The following is a 22,133-nucleotide window of genomic DNA, read 5'->3' on the forward strand; positions in this document are numbered from 1 at the left end:
TGATAGAATCTTTCTGTAAAAATAAAGCAGGAGAAAACCAGCATGTCTCGCGTCGTCCATAAGAGGTGAAGATATATCACCGAGGTTTCAGGTCTTCTTCAAGGTCTGAAGGTCCAAGGTTATTCCAGTACCTGGCTGCTCATACCTTGACGCAGGGCTCAGGCCCGAAACATTGGTCTGCATCTTTGTACTGTGGTGTACTGTATGATCTATCTTAAAGATTTTTGTAATGAAAATTCCTTGCATTTGCCCTCCCAACAGCTGCATTCTCAAACTTACATCCACAGGATTCAATAGCCAAAGACGCCAACAGTGGGATTCATTCACCAGCGTCCGAAGATTACCGCTCAGATAGAGAAGCTACTGGTGAGGTAACCTTTCTTTATGGTATGATTTCATTACTACGGTCTCCTGGAGATCACTGGGCAAGATTTGAAATCCTTACTCCATTTGGAGTTCTGGACTTCTAGTCATCCTAACAGAAAGACGATGGTCTGTGCGGGTCGGTAGTAGAACGTCGAGCACCGTCACACTGAGCACTGGTGCACCTCAGGGCTATGGGCTCAGCCCACTCCTGTTCACGCTACTGGCCCACGACTGCATCACCAGATCCAGCTCCAACAGTGTCATCAAGTTTGTAGATGACACGACAGTCGTCGGCCTCATCAGCAACAACGACGAGTCGCCCTACAGAGAAGAGGCAGAAAATCTCGTGAGGTGGTGCGAGAGGAACAACCTGAGAAAAACAACATGGACAAGACGAAGGAGATGATCGTGGACCACCCTTCACGACACATTAATATCCAGGTAGTGGAGAAAGTGGAGAGCCCCAAGTTCCTCAGAGTTCACTGAAGAAGTGACATATCCTGGTTTACTCCGAGGACTGGAGAACGCTGCTTCATCAGGTTATACTTGTGCAATCAGATGACAATAAACTTGACTTGAGATGCCATGTCAAGATATAGCTGCAAGTCATTACATCTCCTCACCTGACAGGAAGGGCTACCTTCCACAGGAGCTCTATTGAGGGCCCCTTCCACCCTACACACAGCTGCTCCCGTCAGGGAAGAGATCCAGGAGGATCAAAGCCAGCTCCACCAGGCTGAGGAACAGCTTCTTCCCACGGGTAGCGGGAACGCTGAATAGCTGCTAAAACAACTGTCTGTAACTCCACTATTTATTAATAATATTTATTTTAATATGTGTACATAAGCACCGTTGAAATGCGCGATGTCTGTACTCATGTTTTGCACTGTTCTGCACCAAGGACCGCTGGGTTGTGTACTGGTTCAATCAGATGACAAATAAACTTGAACTTTTCCCACAAAAGAATCTGAAAATAATGAAAATCTGACAAATTCACATGCGTCCTGAACCAGACAGGCACTATATCTAACCCCAGATCCTGCGCCAAGATATTTAACACTTTGCTGCTTTCATCAGAATGCTGAGCTGTTAAACCAGACTCAAAGCCCTCTCAACAAAGTGATTCATTGCTTACCATCGCCACCTCTGCACTGAGAATGGCAAGGTCAGCGCCTTGATATTAACGAGCTCAGAAAGGCTCTCTGACAAAAGATCGCCTTCCACAGACAAACGCACAGCTTCCTATCCCCACCGCAATTCTTGAATCTATTGATCATGGGGCCGAGGCGTTGAACTATCCCTGCGAAGCAGTTTGACAGCCTTTTGAAGCTGTCAAGGGATACATATTCCTGTCGAGCAACTGGAACCGCAGCCTAACCAGCAAGATCAGGCTCTTTGGAGGAGATGCGCGGCTCGTTCTAACCGCCACCAAGTCACTGCTACACTATTGTAGGGAGGCCTTACCTATCAGGAGAGATGGGAGAGGCAGGGGCTTTTATCTCTGGAGCAAAGGATTCTGATGAATATAACATCATGATGGTGGATGGTTGCAGCCTTTTCCCCAGGGTAGGGGAATATTTATTACCTATCTTTTTTAGGTAATGGGTATTTATTATCTATGAGAAGCACAGTTAGTGTAGTGGTTAATGCAACGCTGGTACAATACCAGCGAATCAAGTTCAAATCCGGCACGTCTGTAAGAAGTTTGCATGTTCTCCCCATGTCAGTGTGGGTTTCCTCCCATGTTCCAAAATGTACGGGGATTGTAGGTAATTGGTGTATATAGGCGGCATTGACTAGTGGGCCAGAAGGGTCTGTCTGTCAAAATGGAATTAAAAAAATTTTTTTTAATGTATACCACAGTAAAACCCCTGGTGTCCGGCACCTATGGGCATAAAACAGATACATGCATTTTCCAGTTGCTTGAGATTGCATGCTACATGATTGATGAACTAACGGCGAGGCGTGGGAATTTTAAACCTCTGTATTTTTTTACCTATTTACTTTCCTCAAGTTTTTTTTTCTGGTTGCTTGAGGCTTCCAGTTTGCTTGAATTCCGGATAACAGGGGTTTGACAGTGTTGTTTTCTTTAAAAAGTGCTTGTTTGGCTGCAGCAAGTGAGAATTGCGGTGCACGTGCACTCATGTATATGACAATAGGCTTATTATTATTGTTATCTAAAACTAGAGGACATGGGTTGAACATAGAACATACAGCACAATCGGGCCCTTCAGCCTAAATGTCCCAACCTGTAGAAGCATACTCACCAAGCTGGGTTTGTGAGGGGAAAATCATGTTTGAAAAATCTTGTTGAAGTTTTTGAAGAGGTGACCAGGAAGGTTGATGAAGGTCGAGCAGTTGATGTGGCCTATTTGGATTTTAGTAAGGCATTCGATAAGATTCCACATGAAAGGTTAGTGAGGAAGGTTCAGTCTCTGGGGATTAATATAGAGATAGTCAGATGGGTTCAGCAGTGGCTGGAAGATAGGCACCAGAGAGTCATGGTGGGCAACTGTCTGTCGGATGGAGGCCGGTGACGAGTGGTGTGCCTCAGGGATCGGTGTTAGGTCTTTTGTTGTTCGTCATTTATATTAATGATTTGGATGACGGGTGGTAAATTGGGTGAGTTAATATGCAGATGATACAAAAATAGGGGGAGTTGTGGATAGTGAGGATGGTTTTCATGGACTACAGAAGGATCTGGACTGTTTGGAAAGGTGGGCTGAAAGGTGGCAGATGAAGTTTAATGTAGATAAGTGTGAGGAGCATCATTTTGGGAGGAATAACCAAAACAGGACTTATGCAGTGAAGGGGAGGGGATTGAGGAAAGCAGAGGGACAGAGGGATCTTGGAATAATGGTTCAGTGTTCCTTGAAGGTAGATTCCCATGTAGATAGGGTGGTGAAGAAGGCTTTTGGTATGCTTGCCTTTATAAATCATAGCATAGAATATAGGAGGGGGTGATGTTGAAACTGCTTAAGGCTTTGGTGGGCCAGGTTTGGAGTATTGTGTGCAGTTCTGGTCTCCAAATTATAGGAAGGATATAAATAAGGTGGAGAGGGTGCAGAGAAGGTTTATGAAAATGGATTACAGAGGGAGGATTTGATAGAGGTATTTAAAATTATGAAGGGAATAGATAGAGTAGATGTGAATAGGCTCTTTCCCCTGAGGGTAGGGGAGATTGGAACAAGAGGTCATAAGTTAAGGGTTGGGGGCAAAACTTTAGGAATAATGTAAGAGGATGCTTCTTCACTCAGAGATTGGTGGCTGAGTGGAATGATCTTCAGGAAGAGGTGATTGAGGCAGGGTCAATTCTGTCATTTAAGAGAGGTTGGATGAGTGCATGTGAGGGGGTTGGAGGATTATAGGCAGGGAGTAGGTAGTGGAACTAGTTGGAATTTTACATAAATCGGTGTGGACTAGAAGGGCCAAAATATGACCTGTTTCTGTACTGTAATTGTTATATGGTTAAATATATATGTTATATGGTTATAAGCTAACCCTTCCCTACCTCATTCCTATAACCCTCTATTTTTTGAAGAGTCTTTAAAATATCCCTATTATACCAGCCTTCATCACCACCCCTGGCGATGCATTCCAGGCCTCCACCACTCTCTGAGTAAAAATCGTACCCCTGATGTCTCCCCTAAACTTTCCTCGCTTCACTTTGTACAGATGTCCTCTTGTGTTTGCTTATCCCACCCTGGGAAAAAGGCACTGGCTGTGCCTCTCATAATCTTGTAGGCCTCTATCAAATCACCTGTCATCCTTCGTCGCTGGAAACAGAAAAGGCCCACCTCTGTTAACCTCACCCCACAAGGCATGTCCCCATTACAGGCAACATCCTGGTAAATCTCCTCTGTTCCCTCTCCACTGCTTCCATGCCCTGTGCAGGGGAGGGGGAGGGGAAAGATTTAGAAATGGACCTAAGGTCCAACCATTTCACACAGAGGGCAGTGGGAGTGTGCCAGAGGAAGTGGTAGAACAGTGACCAATTTCACCATTTAGAGTCTACTGATCTATGCATTGCGTCAGTAACAGGGAAAACACCCCCAGTTGAGGAGGAGCAGAGGAGATTGTTGCCACGGTGGGGGTTCTGCGGCTGAAGGACCCACACAGGTGGCGGGCTGTTGGTGGCTTGCGGGCAAGGGACCCACCCCAGGCTGTGGGCTGCTGTAGACCAGCTCAGGTATTGGTGCCAGGATCCGAGAGGCCGCTGTGGGCAAGGAGAGCTCCCGAAGGGGCCTCGGGATGCTGAAGGTTTCCCGATCATGTCGGGGGATTGGACCTGGAGCTCAGGCAGCCGATGGATTGGACAGAGGTGAATCCACGGACTCTCAGAGACACTCTTTTGGTTCTCTTTCTCTGACTGTATAGGGTGCCAGGCAATGCTCATGGCATATCTGTGTCTGCCTTATGGAAGATAGAAGGCGATTTCATGTAATATTACATTTCTCTTTTATTACATGATGACAAACAGTATCTGATTTGACTTACACACCTAATATCTACAGATGAACAGGTACTTCATCAGAAAACTCCACAAAGCAAAGAAAGAATTATATACTGAATATTTAACTGTATTAAAAAGACAATAAATCCACAAAATAATGGACAGATATTAAATATTATGTCAGTCCAAGAAGAAGTGATAGCATGTGTAGAAATGACCACAATGAGGGGTTCAAAGTCATGAGAAGAATCGGTCACAGATCCTTTTGCCCAGAGAAGGGGTTTGGTAGCCAGAGGACGTAGGTTTATGATAAGGAACCTGAGTAACTTTTTTTACACTGAGGGTGGTGGGTATGTAGAACGGAAGGGTTAAGGAAACATTTGGATGGATATATGGATAGAATGGGTTTTGAGGGATATGGATCTAAAGATTGTAAAAGAGTGGTGGTGGGGAATCCGGAATTCTCTCCCCATGGAACCAGAAGGGGGCAGCTCGTTTAAAATGCCATTAAAGAGGTTTTTTTCACAGTTAGGGGTGTAAAGGTGGCGGGGAAAAGACAGGTAAGTGGGCCCGAGTCCATGGCCAGGTGACCCACCATTGTATTGAATGATGGGACAGGTTTGACGGTGAATTGCTGCTCCACTGCCATTGGAGCCCAGATCCCAAGGGTGAATAATACCCCATCCCCAGGTGCATTGGCCCTCCGGTGAATAGGACTGGGAGATGCTGATGGGTGTGGAAATGCCTTAGGCAACGATTGACTCAATCCATGCCCAACTTGTTCCAGAGGATTGAATCTCTAACATTGCAAGTGAATTCACTGCCAAAGTGCCTAATTTAGCTCTGCTCGTGCCATCTGTTCCTGAACGTAACGGGCTCTTCGACAGAAGATATTTCACCCGAGCGAGGCAGGAATAAAATGAAATATGGAGCACCTGAATCAGCTGTATTCAGTGGTGTTGCCATGCCAACGGAAGGGGATGTCGGGGTGGATGTGGGAATGGGGGAGGGGGCTTGAAGTGTGAAGCGCTGGAGCGGGGGATGGTGAGGAACCTACAGACAAGGGGCAGGGATTGAAGTTTTCAGAATACCCTTGGTTTTCCCATTTCCAGGAAGGGGAAGGGGAAATGGTGGGAAGGGGAGGTTTCTGGAAAAGCTGGGAGTGGTGAGGACGGAGGCATGGGGGAAAGGATGTGATGAGGGGAAGGCTGTGAGAGAGAGAAAGAAGAAAAGGAGAGTGTGACAGAGAAGACTTTAAATTAAAAAGAAATTTCTATAACACGGTAAAAGCCGATACCGACCATTGAAACCCTTTCAATTACACCTAATTAACCTATCAATCCCAAACATTTTTGGAGGGTGGGAGGAAACCAGATCACCCAGGGAAATCCACGAGGGTCACGGGGACAATGTGCAAACTCCTTGCAGACAGCACGGGGTTCAAACCCCGGCCGCTGGCGCTGCAACAGCATCGCGCTAACCATGCCACACAGGGGTGGGGGGAGAGAGGAAAAGGCTGGGAGAAAGAGGAAGGACTTGGAGAGCAGAGGGGGGGAGCGCAAGGAGGGAGGGAGGAGGAGGGGAAGGGACAGAGAGGGAGAGAAGGGATGGGAAGGATAGAGAGGGGAAGAAAGGAAGAGAGGAGCAGAGGAGAGAAGAAGAGTGAGATAGCAGAAGACGGCGTGTGGAGGTGGTTGAGACAGGTGCTATTGCAATGTCTAGGAAAAGATTGGACGGAAGGGAGAATTGGAAGTGCAGGAAGGGGGTGTATGGGGAGGAGGGAACAGCAGAATGTTCATTGCGAGAGTGAATCGAGAGAGAGGAAGGCGTCAGAACCGGCGGCTGGTGGGAGAGAAATTAAACGTGAGACCAGCGATATGGAGAATGGTTTCCAGTGGGAACAGTTGCCCTGATGGAACCTCACCCTCATTATATCCATGTTATCTGCCTGGCTTCTTCCATCCAGAAAGGACTATTTACATCCCTCAAGATCACCGCACAGGTGGATAGGATAGTCAAGAAGGCCTATGGGATGCTGGGCTTCATTCATAGGGGGAATGAGTTCAAGAGTCGAGAGGCTTTGTTGCAACTCTATCAATCTTTGGTGAGACCACACTAGGAGTATTGTGTTCAGTTCTGGTCACCACATTACAGGAAGGATGTGGAAGGTATGGAGAGGAGATTGACCAGGATATTGCCTGGTTTGGACAGTAAGGTGAGCAGAGCTGGGACTTTTCTCTTGCCATCTTGTCGTGCCACGAGGTCGGCACCATCTTACCTGTACAGGTCAACTCAGGATGGAGGGGGTCACTCGAGGGAAGAATATGGCATCTCCAGCGACCTGGCATCACTGGTCCTTGACCAGAATAGACCTCACCAGCTCAGCATCTCGATGATGACAGTGAAGGTAAATGGATATTCAACCAAGTGCCTGATTGACACAGGCTCCAAGGAAAGTTTCATCGACTCATGGACTATACAAAAATATAACTTAAAAATGTACCTCTCTAATTACCGAATCTTCCTAGTGTCCCAGTCCCATTTGGAGCATGTACAGAAATATTGTATAGTTCATCTGTTGTTTGAAGGGGGAGGGGGAGCTTTGGAAAGGATGTGGAGAGGATGAGAGGAGAGTTAATAGAGGTCTACAAGATTATGAGAGGCATGGATAGGGCGGACAGCCAGCGTCTGTTTCCCAGGGCAGGAACAGCAAACACGAGGGGACATGTGGACAAAGTGAAGGGAGGGAAGTTTAGGGGAGACATCAAGGGTACGTTTTTACACAGAGAGTGGTGGGAGCCTGGAATAGTGGTGGAGGCTAAAACATTTAAGAGACTCTTGGACACATGGATAGAAGAAAAACAGAGGGTTGCGAACGAGGCAGGGTTTAGTACTTTTTTTCTCATTTTTGGTTGGAATATATAGGTTGGTACATCACCGAGGCCGAAGGGCCTGTACTGTGCTGTAGTGTTCGATGTTCCATGTTCTATTTAAGTGAGAGCCCTCCATTGCTCATAAGGAAGCCATTGAGTTGAAGGAGGGTGGGCGAGGTGGGTGGGGGAGGGGTAGGGACAGCAGTGAGGGGCCTGTAGGGAGGATGACATTTTGGGAAGATGGTGGCCTGGTGTCTTGGTTCTTGGCCCCTGGTTCGATCTTGACCTCAGGCGCTGCCTGTGAGGCGCTTGCACATTCTCCCTGGTACCGTGTGGGTTTGGCAGCTCCATTTGGGGCGGGGCGGTTAGAGTAGTGGTTAGTGCAACACCTTTATAGTGCCGGGGTTCGAATCCCATGCTGTCCATAAAAAGTTTGTACATTCTCCCCCGTGTCCCCGGGGGCTCCAGTTTCCATCCACCGTTCCAAACGTACTTTTTTTAAATTTTAATTTGCCTCCAAATTACCCCACTGCGTTGATTAATGCCACAAAGACTTGGGGGTGCAGGAGGGGTGGGTGGGGATGTGTGAGAGAGAACAGTTTTCAGGGGTACAGGGAAATAAGGAGAATGGGGAGATGGAACTATCATGTATAGAAAGGACCAAATGCCCTCCTTTTGTGGTGTAGAGCAGTACAACACTGATTATCCGAAATGGTCGGGACCGGGCCTGTGTCAGATAAATGTTTTTTTTCTTTGGAGAACTGGTCATTTTTTAAAAAACAGCCCAGTAACAACAGCAAATCTCTTGTATCAATGTTTAAACAACAACAAACAACAAGGGAAGGCTTTTTAAACATTAAAATAATGTTTAGTTCTCACCAAAAAAAACCTGAACAAAATAAGATAAAACCCAACATCAAAAACTCAAAATTCTACTCAGAGGTTTTTCCAAGATTCCAAAATTTTTCAACCTGTGACGTCAGTTCGGCAACAAATCAAAATTTCAGATGACTGAGGATTTCTGATTGTTTCAGATATCCTCATTTATCCAAAACTTTTCAAAGGCAAAATGACCTCATTTTGGGTTCGAAATTTTTCGGATAAATGAGAATTTCTGTTTTATTTCTGAAATCCTAAATTATCTGAAAAAAATTTCACAGCCGAACAGTGGTCACTTCCGGGTCCAAAAAAATGTTGGATGACTGAGAATTTCAGATAATCGGAGTAGTACTGGGTAGACCTGGAGTACCCTGCAAATTGGAGGAAAAACTGCCATCTGGGCACGCTCTAGCCAGATGCTGATAACATCGACTTTCCCGCTTTCTGCTGACCTGCCCTCCTCTCCCCCACTCCCCCTTCCCATCCCTGTCAGCTCTCCACCTCCTTCCCTCTCTCTTCCCCAGCCATCCCTCCTCCCCCTTGATTGCTGCTGTCCCCTCCCTTCCTCCCTTCTCCACCTATCGCCTTGGCGACCACTCCCCCCCCCGACATTTTCCCACACCTTGATGACGGGCTCAAGCCCGAAACATCAGTTCAGTATGTTTGCCTTTACTGTTTGGCCTGCTGAGTTTCTCCAGCTTTCTGTATTTACTTCAGCCGCGGGTATCGACAGATTTCCAAGTTGTACTACATGCAGATCTGGTCTTCTTAATTGAGGAAGGATGTACTGGCTTTGGAGACAGTGCAGAGGAGGTCCAGCAGGTTGATTCCAGAGGGGTTCGCCTATGAGGAGTGATCGCATTCCCTGTTACGGTACTTATTGGAGCTTAGAGAATAAGGGTATCATTCAGAAATATAGAACATTACATTTCAGGCTCTTTGGCCCATGATGTGGTACTGGCCTATATAAACCAACAATAAAAACCCTCCCTACTTCACACCCATAACCCTCTATTTTTCCTGTATCAATGTACCTAAGAGTTTTCTATGGCACCAACTTCAACTATCATCCCTGGCAATACATTCCAGGCACCCATTACTCTCACTGAAAAAAATACCATGACGTCTTCCCTAGGAAAGATTGCACAATTTGGGATTGTACTCGCTGGAGTTTAGAAGAATGAGAGGGGATCTCATAGAGACATATAAAATTCTGGCAGGACTGGACAGAATGGATGCAGAAGGGATGTTTCCAATGGAGGGGGAGTCCAGAACCCAGGGCCATGGTTCGAGGATAATAGGCAAACCATTTAGAACTGAGATGAGGAGGAATTTCTTGACCCAGAGGGTGGTGAATCTGTGGAATTCATTGCCACAGAGGGCAGTAGAGGCAGGTTCATTGAATATATTTAAGAGGGAATTAGATATATTTCTTCAGTATAAGGGAATTAGGGGTTACGGAGAGAAGACGGGGACAGGTACTGAACTTTAAGATCAGCCATGATCTCATTGAATGGTGGAGCAGGCACGAGGGGCCGAATGACCTACTCCTGCTCTTATCTTCTATGTTTCTATGTAACTTTCCTCCCCTCACCTTATGTCCTCTGGTGTTTATAACTCTTGCCCCAGGAAAAAGGCACTGGCTGTCCATCCTATCTATGACTCTCATAATCTTTTAGACCTCTATTAAGTCACTTCTCATCCTTCTTCACTCCATAAAAAACAGCCCCAGCTCTACTAACCTTGCCTCATTCTCCAATCCAGGTCAATCTCCTCTGTACCCTCTCCAAAGTTTCCACATCCTTCCTGTAAACTGAGTCTCCACGTGGACAAGTAGAAACCTATTTCATCGAGTTGTACTTGCACAATCACATGACAATAAACTTGACTTGACCAATGAGATGACTAGAACTGAACATGGTATTCCAAGTGTTGTCTGAGCAGAGCTTTATAGAGTTAACCTATTAAATTATGAAAGGAATAGATAAGATAGATGGAAAGGGGTTTTTACACTGACAGTTGGGAATAGCCTGAAGATTTAGCAGAGGAGATTTAGGACAGAGATGAGGAGGAACTGCTTCTACCAGAGAGGAGTAAATCTGTGGAATTCTTTGCCTAAGAAAGCAGTGGAGGTTGCGTCATTAAATATGCTTAAAGTTAGAAAGATTTTTGCATCGTAGGGGAAGTATAGGTTAAGGGGAAGAGGCAGATGGTTGGAGCGGAGTCCACAGCCAGATCAGCTGTGAACTTACTGAATGTCGGAGCAGTGCTCCACGGGCCAGATGGCCGAGTCCTGCTCCGGTTCATATTTTCTTCATGGTGATCGAGCGCGTTTGCCGAGCGTGTTCAGCGGTGGCTTGGAAGTCAAGGAGACTTGATGCGTTCCAGGCCTGATGGATCTGGTGGAAGCCACAGAGTCTGGGTCAGAGAGGCTGTGTTGGGAGGGCATCCTGGTTGATCAGAGCTCCTCCTTATCCCTCATAGAGTAATGCCAAACAGAAACAGGCCCTTCGGGCCAACATATCGATGCTAACCAAACTGCCCTTCTTTGCTGATCCCATTTGCCTGCATTAGGCCCATATCCCTCTAAACCAATGCAACGAGTCCCACACACTCAGGCAAAGACAGACCCCTGAACAATTCTCAGAATAGTACAGGCCCTTTGGCCCACGATGATGGGCCGATCTATGTAAATTCTTTCCACTACAATTTAATTTTTACATCCCTCATACCCTCTGGCCATAGAACATTACAGCACAGAACCAGGAACTTTGGCCCTTCTAGTCTGTGCAGAACCAGTAATTTGCCTTGTCCCACTGACCTTCACCCAAATCATAGCCCTCCATACCCCTCCCATCCATGTACCTGTCCAAATTCTACTTAGATGTTAAAATTGAGCCCATATTCACCACCTCAGCTGGCAGCTCGTTCCACACTCCCACTGCTCTGAGTGAAGAAATTCCTCCTCATGTTCCCCCTAAACTTTTCCCTTTTCACCCTTAACCCATGTCCTCTGGTTTGTATCTCACCCACCCTCAGTGGAAAAAGCCTGCCTAGATTTAATCTATCTGCACCCATTATAATTTAGGCACATCCGTGTGCCTGTCTGAGTCTTTTAAATGTCCCTATTGCACCAGCCTCCACCAGCATCCCCGACAACGTATTTTAGTCACCCACCACTCTCTGTGAAATAAACATACCCCTGACATCTCCCTTAAACTTTCCTCCATTCACCTTAAACAGATATGTGTGATGGGATGCTGTGGAGGAGTTTCACTCTGTGTCTGACCCCGGGAGTGTGTGATGGGACAGTGTGGAGGGAGTTTCACTCTGTGTCTGACCCTGGGAGTGTGTGATGGGACGGTGTGGAGGGAGTTTCACTCTGTGTCTGACCCTGGGAGTGTGTGATGGGACAGTGTGGAGGGAGCTTCACTCTGTGTCTGACCCCAGGAGTGTGTGATGGGATGGTGTGGAGGGAGTTTCACTCTGGGAATGTGATGCTATTTTGTAGTTTCAGACAACACAAAAAAAAAGTCAGGAATCTGAAAGATGAAAAGATAAGTCAGCCGGGGGAAGGGAATTCGGAAGGGAAGATTTGCATTGACAATGACCTGGCCTGTTCATCCCCCTGAGAGGAAGCAGTGTTCCTGTTTCGTGCACATTTTATTCCCAGATAATATTTATCTCTGCACTGCTCACTTGCATGCGGTGCCACATGAAGATCGAGATCTTTCAGCTCTGCTAATCTCGCACATCCATTCGGGTGTGTAAAATCATTAGGTTTACAGGTTTGCAATTCCAGTCACTCCCCTATTTGTGCCGAAAGGAAAATGATGTACAGGGTGGGTCATTGCTGGGACTCAGGGGATTAATTGTCTTAACAGCCCCTGAATCTCACCATCTTTAGAATCTAGAATGATGGAGCACAAAAAAAATCAGGCCCTTCAGCCCTTCAACTTTGTGCTGGCCATGATACCAATCTAAATAATTCTATCTGCTTGCCTGCGCATGGTCTGTATCCAATGTTAATAGAAGGTTATTGTCATATATATAAGTACAACGTACAAATTTACCAAAATTCTTATTTGCTGTGGCCACTCCACTTCCTGCCTGTTCAAGTTTATTATTATCTGAGTGTACAAAAATAACCCAGCAAAACAGCATTTCTCCGTAAAGCACAAGGGCATAATAATCACAGATATACATAAAGATTTAATTTAAAATAAGTGCAGCCATATATCATATAATGTCCATTTTGGCAATGTCCAACCGCATATACGTCCGTGGTCCCATAAGGTTATATTAGTTCAGAAATCCCGATTGGAGAACGGGATGTGGTGGCTTTCCCGCACGCCACACGTGTATCTCATGCCTCTCGTTTACAAAGTGATTTCACTGTCAGGCGTATAATGGTACAGTACTTATGTAACCTGGAATACATATGTCTGACTAGTCATAATAAACACGTATAATATGGGGTTCGCACACGTCCAAATCGCGCAGAGTCCAATTGTACAGAACATTTCTTTGCAGGTCATAGAATGGAGGGCTTTCTGGCCAAGTTTGCAGAGGATACAAAGGTCGGTGGAGGAGCTGGCAGTGTTGGGGAAGCTGGGAGGCTGCAGAAGGACTTAGACAGAGGAAAATGGGCAGAGATGTCAGAAAGTGCCCAGTCATGAAAAAAATAAATGAGCAGATTATTGTATAAATGGGGAGAAAATGGAAGATACTCAGATGCAAAGAGACTGGGAGTCCTCGTGCAGTATCATCTGAGGGTGCACTTGCAGGTTGAGGCGGTGGTGAAGAAGGCCAATGCGATGCTGCTGTTCATTTCAAGAGGAATCGAATACAAGAGTGGGAGGCGACGTTGAGGTTTACAAGGCCCTGGAGAGACCTCCCTTGGAGAATTGTGAACAGTCTTGGGCTCCTCGTTTAAGAAAGTTGGAGAGGGTTCAGATGAAGAGGATCTGGAAATTAAAGAGTTGTCCTATCAGAAGAATTTGACACTCTTGGCCTGTACTTGTTGGAATTTAGGAGAATGGTGGGGGGGGGGGGGTGGGGTGGTGGGGATCTCATTGTAACATTTTGAATCTTGAAAGATGTGGACAGAGTAGATGTAGGTTTCCCATGATGGGAGAGTCTAGGACAAGAAGGCACAGCGGGAGAAGATATGTGAAGGAACTTCTTCAGCCTGAGGGTGGTAAACCTGTGGGATTTGTTGGCACAGGCAGTTGTGGAGGACAGGATATTGGATGTATTGAAGACGGAGATTGATAGATTCTTGATTAGCATCAAAAGAGAAGGCAGGGCAGTGGGGCTGAATGTACGTTAGACAGCAACTCTGAGTGACCATGAGAAAGAGTGATGTACATATGACAGATTGTCTGTGTGTGTGTGTGTGTGTGTGTGTGTGTGTGTGTGTATGTGTGTGTGTGTGTGTGTGAGAGTGAGAGAGAGTACATATGCTCGTGTAAATCTGAATGGTGTGAGTGACTGAGAGGAAAAGTGTGTTTGTGTTTAAGTGTGAGATTGAGTGTGTGTTTAAGTGTGAGATTGAGTGTGTGTTTAAGTGTGAGATTGAGTGTGTGTTTAAGTGTGAGATTGAGTGTGTGTCTTAGTGTGAGATTGAGTGTGTGTTTAAGTGTGAGATTGAGTGTGTGTTTAAGTGTGAGATTGAGAATGTGTATAAGTGTGAGTTTGAGTGTGTGTTTAAGTGTGAGATTGAGTGTGTGTATAAGTGTGAGATTGAGTGTGTGTTTAAATGTGAGATTCAGAGTGTATTTAAGTGTGAGATTGAGTGTGTGTTTAAGTGTGAGATTGAGTGTGTGTATAAGTGTGAGTTTGAGTGTGTGTTTAAGTGTGAGATTGAGTGTGTGTATAAGTGTGAGATTGAGTGTGTGTTTAAGTGTGAGATTGAGTGTGTGTTTAAGTGTGAGATTGAGAGTGTGTTTAAGTTTGAGATTGAGTGTGTGTATAAGTGTGAGATTGAGAGTGTGTATAAGTGTGAGATTGAGTGTGAAAGTGTGAGATTGAGTGTGTGTTTAAGTGTGAGATTGAGTGTGTGTTTAAGTGTGTGATTGAGTGTGTGTTTAAGTGTGAGATTGAGTGTGAAAGTGTGTGCTTGAGTGTGTGTTTAAGTGTGAGATTGAGTGGTAAAGTGTGTGATTGAGTGTGTGTTTAAGTGTGAGATTGAGTGTGTGTATAAGTGTGAGATTGAGTGTGTGTTTAAGTGTGAGATTGAGTGTGTGTTTAAGTGTGAGACTGAGTGTTTGTATAAGTGTGAGATTGAGAGTGTGTATAAGTGTGAGATTGAGTATGAAAGTGTGAGATTGAGTGTGTGTTTAAGTGTGAGATTGAGTGTGTGTTTAAGTGTGTTATTGAGTGTGTGTTTAAGTGTGAGATTGAGTGTGAAAGTGTGTGCTTGAGTGTGTGTTTAAGTGTGAGATTGAGTGTGTGCTTAAGTGTGAGATTGAGTGTGAAAGTGTGTGATTGAGTGTGTGTTTAAGTGTGAGATTGAGTGTGTGTATAAGTGTGAGTGTGAGAGAGAGGAGGGAAGAAGAACAAGCAGAAGAAGAGAAAGAGAAGGTGCTCCAGGCTCAGGGCTAGAACCTGGACATTGATTCAAAGAATAAGAAAGTCTGAAATAAGATATCGAATAAAAAGGCGATCTCCCATCCCAGGGGAAGGTGAGGAAATGTGATTCAACACTGGCAAAGCTAGAACATCCATGCAAAGGGAGAAGTGTCAGAGGCAGTGGGCATGAGAGTCAGTAAGAAGGGAGCAGCAAGAGGGGGATTGAAGGAACAAAGGGAAGGTCTATTCCTGCCTTAGCCACATTGTTCAGGAACATGAATGCCTGCACTGTGGAAAAGGCTGAGGGCTGCTCTGACACGGCCCCAGTAAACACCACAGTGGTTTGTTTGCATAGTATAAACAAGGATGTTTAAGGATGTTTGCTTCGTCGGCAATTTACATCCTTCCCCCTGCGGGAATATTATCAGACATCTCAGCATCTGCACCCCCTGCCCCCCACCCCCAGTACTGGCTGCCATTGCCTCTCTCTCTCACTCTCTGTCTCACTATCTCTCCCTCTCTTTCACTCTCTCTCTCTTTCTCTCTCTCTCCATCTCACTCTCTCTTTATCATTCTTTCTCTTGCCCCACCACTCTCTCTATTACTCCCACTCTCTCTCCAGTGTCCTCACTTTTTATCACTCTGCCTTCCTTCAGCCGAACATTGGCAGCCCTGTCAGAGAAACCTCCCGCAGCTCAGGCCCTGAGTTTTACAGTTCCTTCCTTTCAAATCTCTACACACAGGAGTATTTGAGATGGAGAAGGTTGAAGAATCTACTCACCCCTTTTTTATCCTGAGAAGGAATTTCCCTCCCTCCCCAACCAAGTGTTTGCTCACTCCCAAGTGGCCCCAGTAATGCTTTTTTTGTTTGCGAAGTGTGTGGGTGTGTGCCCGTGCACAAGTGTGTGTGTGTAAGTGTGGGGTGGGCGAGCGTGTGTGTGGGTCTGGGTGTGTGGGGGTGGGGTTGTGTGTGTGTATGTGTGTAAGTGTGTGGGGGTATGTGGGTGTGTGTGTGGTGGTGTGTGTGTGGGTGTAGGCTTGTATCTGTGATGTGGATGTGTGTGCATGCATGTTTATGTGTCAGGTGCCTGCACGTGCATGTATGTTCATGGGAATTGTTTGTGTGCCTGTGTTTATATATGTATATTTGTGTGTGTGTGTGTGTGTGTGTGTGTTCTTGTGTATCTGTATGGGTATGTATGTATGTGTGCTGGGGTAGGCTGACTGAGATGGACAGAGATGATGAAACACATACAGACAGAAAAATGAGGAATAATTGACAGGTGATTAGTCGTCTGGAGCAGATGGTTCATCAGAAGTATTTAAACAAAGTGCTGTAATATTTTCCCAATGATGGGCTCATGATGTACATAGTACAAACTCAAAGGGCCGACGTAATCAGAAGCTCCGCGAAGAGGGGATAGGGTTACCCGCGGAGACTTCGGCAACACATGTCAAGGATCACACGCCCAACAATTGAAACACGAATCAGTACCATTGAAGTCTGATATCCTCAGCATCGGTCATGAAATGTACAGTGAACAGAAATCAGTAGACAACGATACTGATGTGTTTAAGTCTGACACGAGGGATAACAGCAACATTGCTAGCTTTTAATCGCAAAGGATTACATAACTAGAGGGATTAACCAGAGTCTTGACATGAGAGAGAGAGAGAGAGAGAGAGAGAGAGAGAGAGAGAGAGAGAGAGAGAAAGAGAGAAAGGGGAGAATTGGGAGAGGAAGAGGGAGGAGAGGGGGAAAGAGTGGAGGGGAGATAGGGAAAGAGAGGGAGAAAAGAGGAGAGATGGGAGAGAAAAGGGAGATAAATGGGGAAAGAGGGGGAGGGGAGGGGGAGAGGGGAGAGAGGGGGAGAGAGAGAGAGAGTGGAAGAATGGAGAATCTTTGAAGAGTGGAGTACAGAATGGAAGGATAGGCACTAGGTTTAAACAAATTGAAGTATGTATGAGAGAGGAGAAGGAATTATGTGGGAGACTGGAAATGTTTGAGAAAGAATGAGAATATGTGCACACAGATAGACAGAGGGCATATGAAAGGAGAGAGAGAGAGAGAGAATGTATGGACATGATGTGAGAGGAGAGAGTGAATGAGAGAGAGAGAGAAGAATGAACAAAGCATAAATGAGAGGGGATGGAATGATTGAGAAGAGAGCATGTGAGAAGAAAGAATGGGAGGAATGGGAAAGAAGGGAGGGAGTGAATAGTGAGAAAAGAGAGAGAACATGAGAGATGAGGAAATAGTAACAGAAGAAAGAAAGAGTCAATGAGAAAGAAGAGCGATGGGTGGGAAAAGATGGTATCAAAACAGCCCTCATTTACTATCCTATTTGATGTGACCATTTCTGATCTTTGACCTCACCATCATTTCTCATTCCTATATGTGTTAATTTTCTTGATATCCAAAATCTTTATAGATCTGTACCTGGGATGTGTTCCATGACTGAACATTTACAGCCCTTTTGGGTGGAAAATCCCAATGATTCACCATTCTCTGAGTGGAGAAATTCTTCACATTTCTGCCCTGAATCCCTCATTTTGATATTATGACCTTGGGTCCAAACTCCCCAGTCAGGACAATATTAACATCACATCTACTTTGCCAAACCTGTAAAAATATAAAGTTTCAATAAGGTCTGGATATGGGGAAAAGAGGTGAGGAAAGGAAGAAGAGAGGAGAAGAGGGGAGAGGAGGAGAGGGGAGATGAGTGGATGGGAGAGGAGGGGAAAAGAGAGGAGAGGAAAGAGATGGAGAGGGCATGGGAGATGGAGGAGAGGGGGAACGAGATAGAATATATAGGAATAGAGAGAGTGGGGAGAGGTGGAGAGGGTGAGGGTATGGGAAATGGAATGAGGAGAGAATTGGAGGAGAGGTGGAATGGGGTAGAATGTATGGGAATGGAGGGAGAATCGGGAGATAGAGAAGGTGAGCATATGGGGAATGGAGAACAGGAGGAGAGGGGGAACGAAATAGAATGTATGGGAACTGAGAGAGAGTGGGAGAGATGATGGGAGACGGGGTATGAGTTGGGGGGGGGAGAGGACTGACTTGCTTTGGAGGGAGTGAAGAAGGAGAGAGGGGAGAAGAGAGGTGATCCCGATGGACAAAGAGCTGAATGAACCAGGGTACGCCCTGGGAGAAAGTCCAGCCCGTGAGCTGAAAAGGAACGGGTTGAGGACGGCGCTGTTTCAGCACCAAGCGGCGAGGGACAGCTCCCCGGGAGGGAGCGGGGTGTACTCACCGCTCAGCGAGTGGAGGCAGCCGGCAAGGAGAAAGAGCAGCGGCCGCGGGGAGCACGGAGAGCGACCCCGGCTCCGGGGCATCATCTCTGGGCAGCAATCCCGTACCAGCAGAGAGCCTGGAGGGGGAGAGAAGCCGGACTAATCCCGAGCGAGAGGCAAGTGACAGGCGCTGGCGGTTCCCCTCAGCCTTTGCCAACCCTCCGCGATCCGGCAAGCGGTGCTCGGCATTCTCCACAATGACAGACGAGCTCGTCTGTAATGGGGGGTGGCACAGAGTCTCTGTCCAATACCTTCATTCGTGCGTCAGTCAGGATCTGGGGCGGTGTCTGCCCGCTGGACTCCTCCTTCCCACCAGCCCGCCACTCTGAAGGCTTTGCACTTAGCCCCCTCCCCTCCCGACAGCTCCTCTTCCCTTCCCCGACCCCAACCTGCCCTTCACTGACCCGTCGGGGACCCAACCCTGCCGGAGGAGGGGATGGGGTAAGACCCCTGGACCAAAGCCCATCCTTCAGTGTCATCTGATCTTTTGTGTGGACGGGCAGAAGGGTCAGTATAGTCGTGTTGGGCTGAATGTCCTTTTTTGTGCTGTATCGCTTTGACTTTACTGAGTTGAGATCTTCCAGATCATCAATAGGCTCTTTGTAGAATTGCCTGTCTTGCTTTAGTTTACTCAGGCCACTGCAATGTACCCAGTACTCAGAGAGTCATCCTTCTACAGCACAGAAAACCCTTTGGTCCATTTATCCATGCTTGGCGCTGGTCTGTGCACCCTGAACCAGCAGTTCTCAACCTTTTTTTTTAACCTACTCACATCCCACCTTAAGTAGTCATCCCTTACTAACCACAGTATGGAAGTGGAAATAAAAAGGATGAGAAGCACTGCTCTAAACCATCTCTACCCATGTGCCTGTCCAAAAGCCAACTGTCCCTGCCTCTGGCAACTCCTCCCATGCACCCACCAGCCCCTCAGGTCCCCTTGACATCTTTCCCCATGCACCTTAAACTAATGAAAACTCTTCTGAGTTTACTCTACTCTGGGAAAAGTCCACAACTCCTCACCTTATCTATTTCCTTCATTAGATTCCACCCTCCCCTCCCAACACCTCCTGGGAGCAGACTCCCCTTTTAATTCAAGCCCTCAAGTGCTGACGGCATTCTTATTCGGCCCCCTTTCTACTGAACAATACCCCTTCCACTGAGTTCAGTGCTCCGAGTCTCGCCACCCAACCTTCCTCATCAGCTCCGCCTCTCTTCTCGAATTGTCCACTGGCCCATCAATTGGATCAACAGCAGATTTGAAAATGTGCAAATCTAATTGCTGGAGTTGGGATTTTCACCCACCCACTCAGACATGGATCCCGTTCTTGGCAGTAACCGCCTCGTGGCCCAGGTGACCTGCAGGCTGGGGGAGGGGGGAAGGGGAAAGGGGGAGGGTGTGGGAATGGGAGAGCTAGGACTGGATTGTGGAGTTGAGAGGGTGAGGAAAGGGGAGGAGGAGGGGGACTGTGAGGGGTGAAGAGGGTGGGAGGATGGGAAGCGGAAGGAGGGTGGGGTGGGAGTGTGAGGGGGTGGGGGAAGAGGGGTGGAAGTGTGAGGGGGTGGGGGAAGAATGGTGGGAGTGTGAGGGGGTGACGAGGGTGAAGAGGGTGGGAGGGGGAAGGGGGTGGGGAAGAGAAGTGGGAGCAGGGAGGGGAGGGTGGGAGCAGGGAGGGGAGGGTGGGAGCAGGGAGGGGAGGGTGGGAGTGGAAGGAGAGGGTGGAAGGGGGAAGGAGAGGGTGGGAGGATGGGAGGGGAAGGGAAAAGGGAGGAGGATGTGGGTGGGTGGATTGGGGTACGGGTATGGGAGGGGAGGGTAGAAGAGGGTGGAAAGGGAGGGTTGGAAGGGAAGTGATGAGGTGGATTGAGGGAGGGAGAATGGGAAAGGAGGACAGGGGGAGATATTAGGTGAGGAAAGGGAATGAATGGAGGGAGGGGAGAGAAAGTAAAAGAGGTGTGTAGGGAGGGAGGGAGGAGAGAAGGAGATAATAAGGGATTTGAAGTAACAGGAAACCCAGATGATTGGTTTAGAAGGACCAGAGAGGCTTTCACCAGCTGGTGAAGAGGGATCAGGAGACTGGACAACACCAGAGTTGCTTCCTCAACCACCAGTGGCCCAGGTTCAATCCCATCCTCTGCTGCAGTCCACTTTGAGTTTGCACCTTCTCCCTGTGACCCTGTGGGTTTCCCCTCCTGGGGGCTTTTGTTCCCGTCCACATCCCAAAGATGCACTGGTCACTGGGTTCAATGTCCCCATCATTTGGAGGTGAAGGGTAGAATCTGGGAGGAGTTGCCTGCCAATTCAATTCCACACACCATCCCCTCACTGACATGTCTGTCCATGGCATCATGTGCTATTAAACTGAGGCTGCCTGGAACTTGGAGGTATAACTCTGGAAAACTCTGGTTAGAGCATGTGCAATATTGGGTTTGGCTCTGGTCATCCTTAAGGTTGTGGAAACTTTGGAGAGGATGAAGAGAAGATTTACCAGGATGTTGTCTAACTTGGAGAATGTGTCTCATGGGATTAACAAAGTTGAGGCTCTTCTCTTTGGAGCAAAGAAGGATGAGAGGTGACTTAATAAGTCTACAAGATTATGAGAGATATAGGTAGGGTAGACAACCAGCACCTTTTTACCGCAGGGCGACAATAGAAAATACCAGAGACCATCTGTAAAGGAGAGGGGAGGAAAGATTAGGGGAGATGTCAGGGGTAAATTTGGAGTGGTGGGTACCTGGAATGCATTGCCAGAGTTGATGGTGGAGGCTGGTACAAATGGGATATTTAAAAGACTCTTAGATACGCTCATGGGTGTTTGAAAAATATAGGGTTATGGATGTGAGGTAGGGAATGTTAAGTTTGCTGTGTTGGCAAAACATTGTGGACCAAAGGGCCTGTAATGTGCTGGAATGTTCTATGGTCTATGTTCTAACATGTTACATTCGGTCTGGGTACCCTCCAACCAGGCAGCATTAACATCTGCTCCTCCAATTTTCATTAACCCCCCTCCCCTCCTTCTCTCTTGACCTCCTTTCCTCCAGATCCCCACCCTCCCTCCCTCTCCCCTCAGCGAGCTAGCCCTTCTTACTCCTCTCCCCTCACCCCGTCACCTCAGCTTCTTTTTCTCGTCTACCCTCCCACCTGCATCCACCCATATGACCTGTTAGCCCCTGTCCCTTCCTCCTTCCTGTCTCCTCTGCCAAAGCCCCCCCACGACCACCACCTTGTTTCGTATACCTGAAGAAGGGCTGAAATGTTGGACAACCTGTAACGTCCTGTGGATGCTACATGAACTGTTGAGTTTCCCCAGCTCCCTTACTGTTGTACTGAACCCCAGCAGCTGTAGATTTGCTTTGTTTAATGAGAATAAAATAGGTAACGGTAGGATTAGTGTAAATGGGTGCTCGAAAGCAATCGTAGACTTGGAGAGCTGAAAGGTCTGTTTCTATGGTGCATCTCTCATGGACTGTGAGAACAGCTGATTTCTCATCGCTTTTCTAACCCTTTCCTCTCGATCTCATTCCATCTCTCCATCAATACTGTGCTGACATCCATCTGAACATCTCTATAAATATTTGATCAGTAGAGGATACCAAAATAGGTGGCAGGACGGGTGGTGCTGAGGACACAGAAAGGCTGCAGAGAGACTTGGATAGATAAGGAGAACGGGCAAAGAGGCAGCAGATGAAATACA

The sequence above is a fragment of the Narcine bancroftii genome, chromosome 1 (genome assembly GCF_036971445.1).
Source record: "Narcine bancroftii isolate sNarBan1 chromosome 1, sNarBan1.hap1, whole genome shotgun sequence".
Taxonomy (NCBI): domain Eukaryota; kingdom Metazoa; phylum Chordata; class Chondrichthyes; order Torpediniformes; family Narcinidae; genus Narcine; species Narcine bancroftii.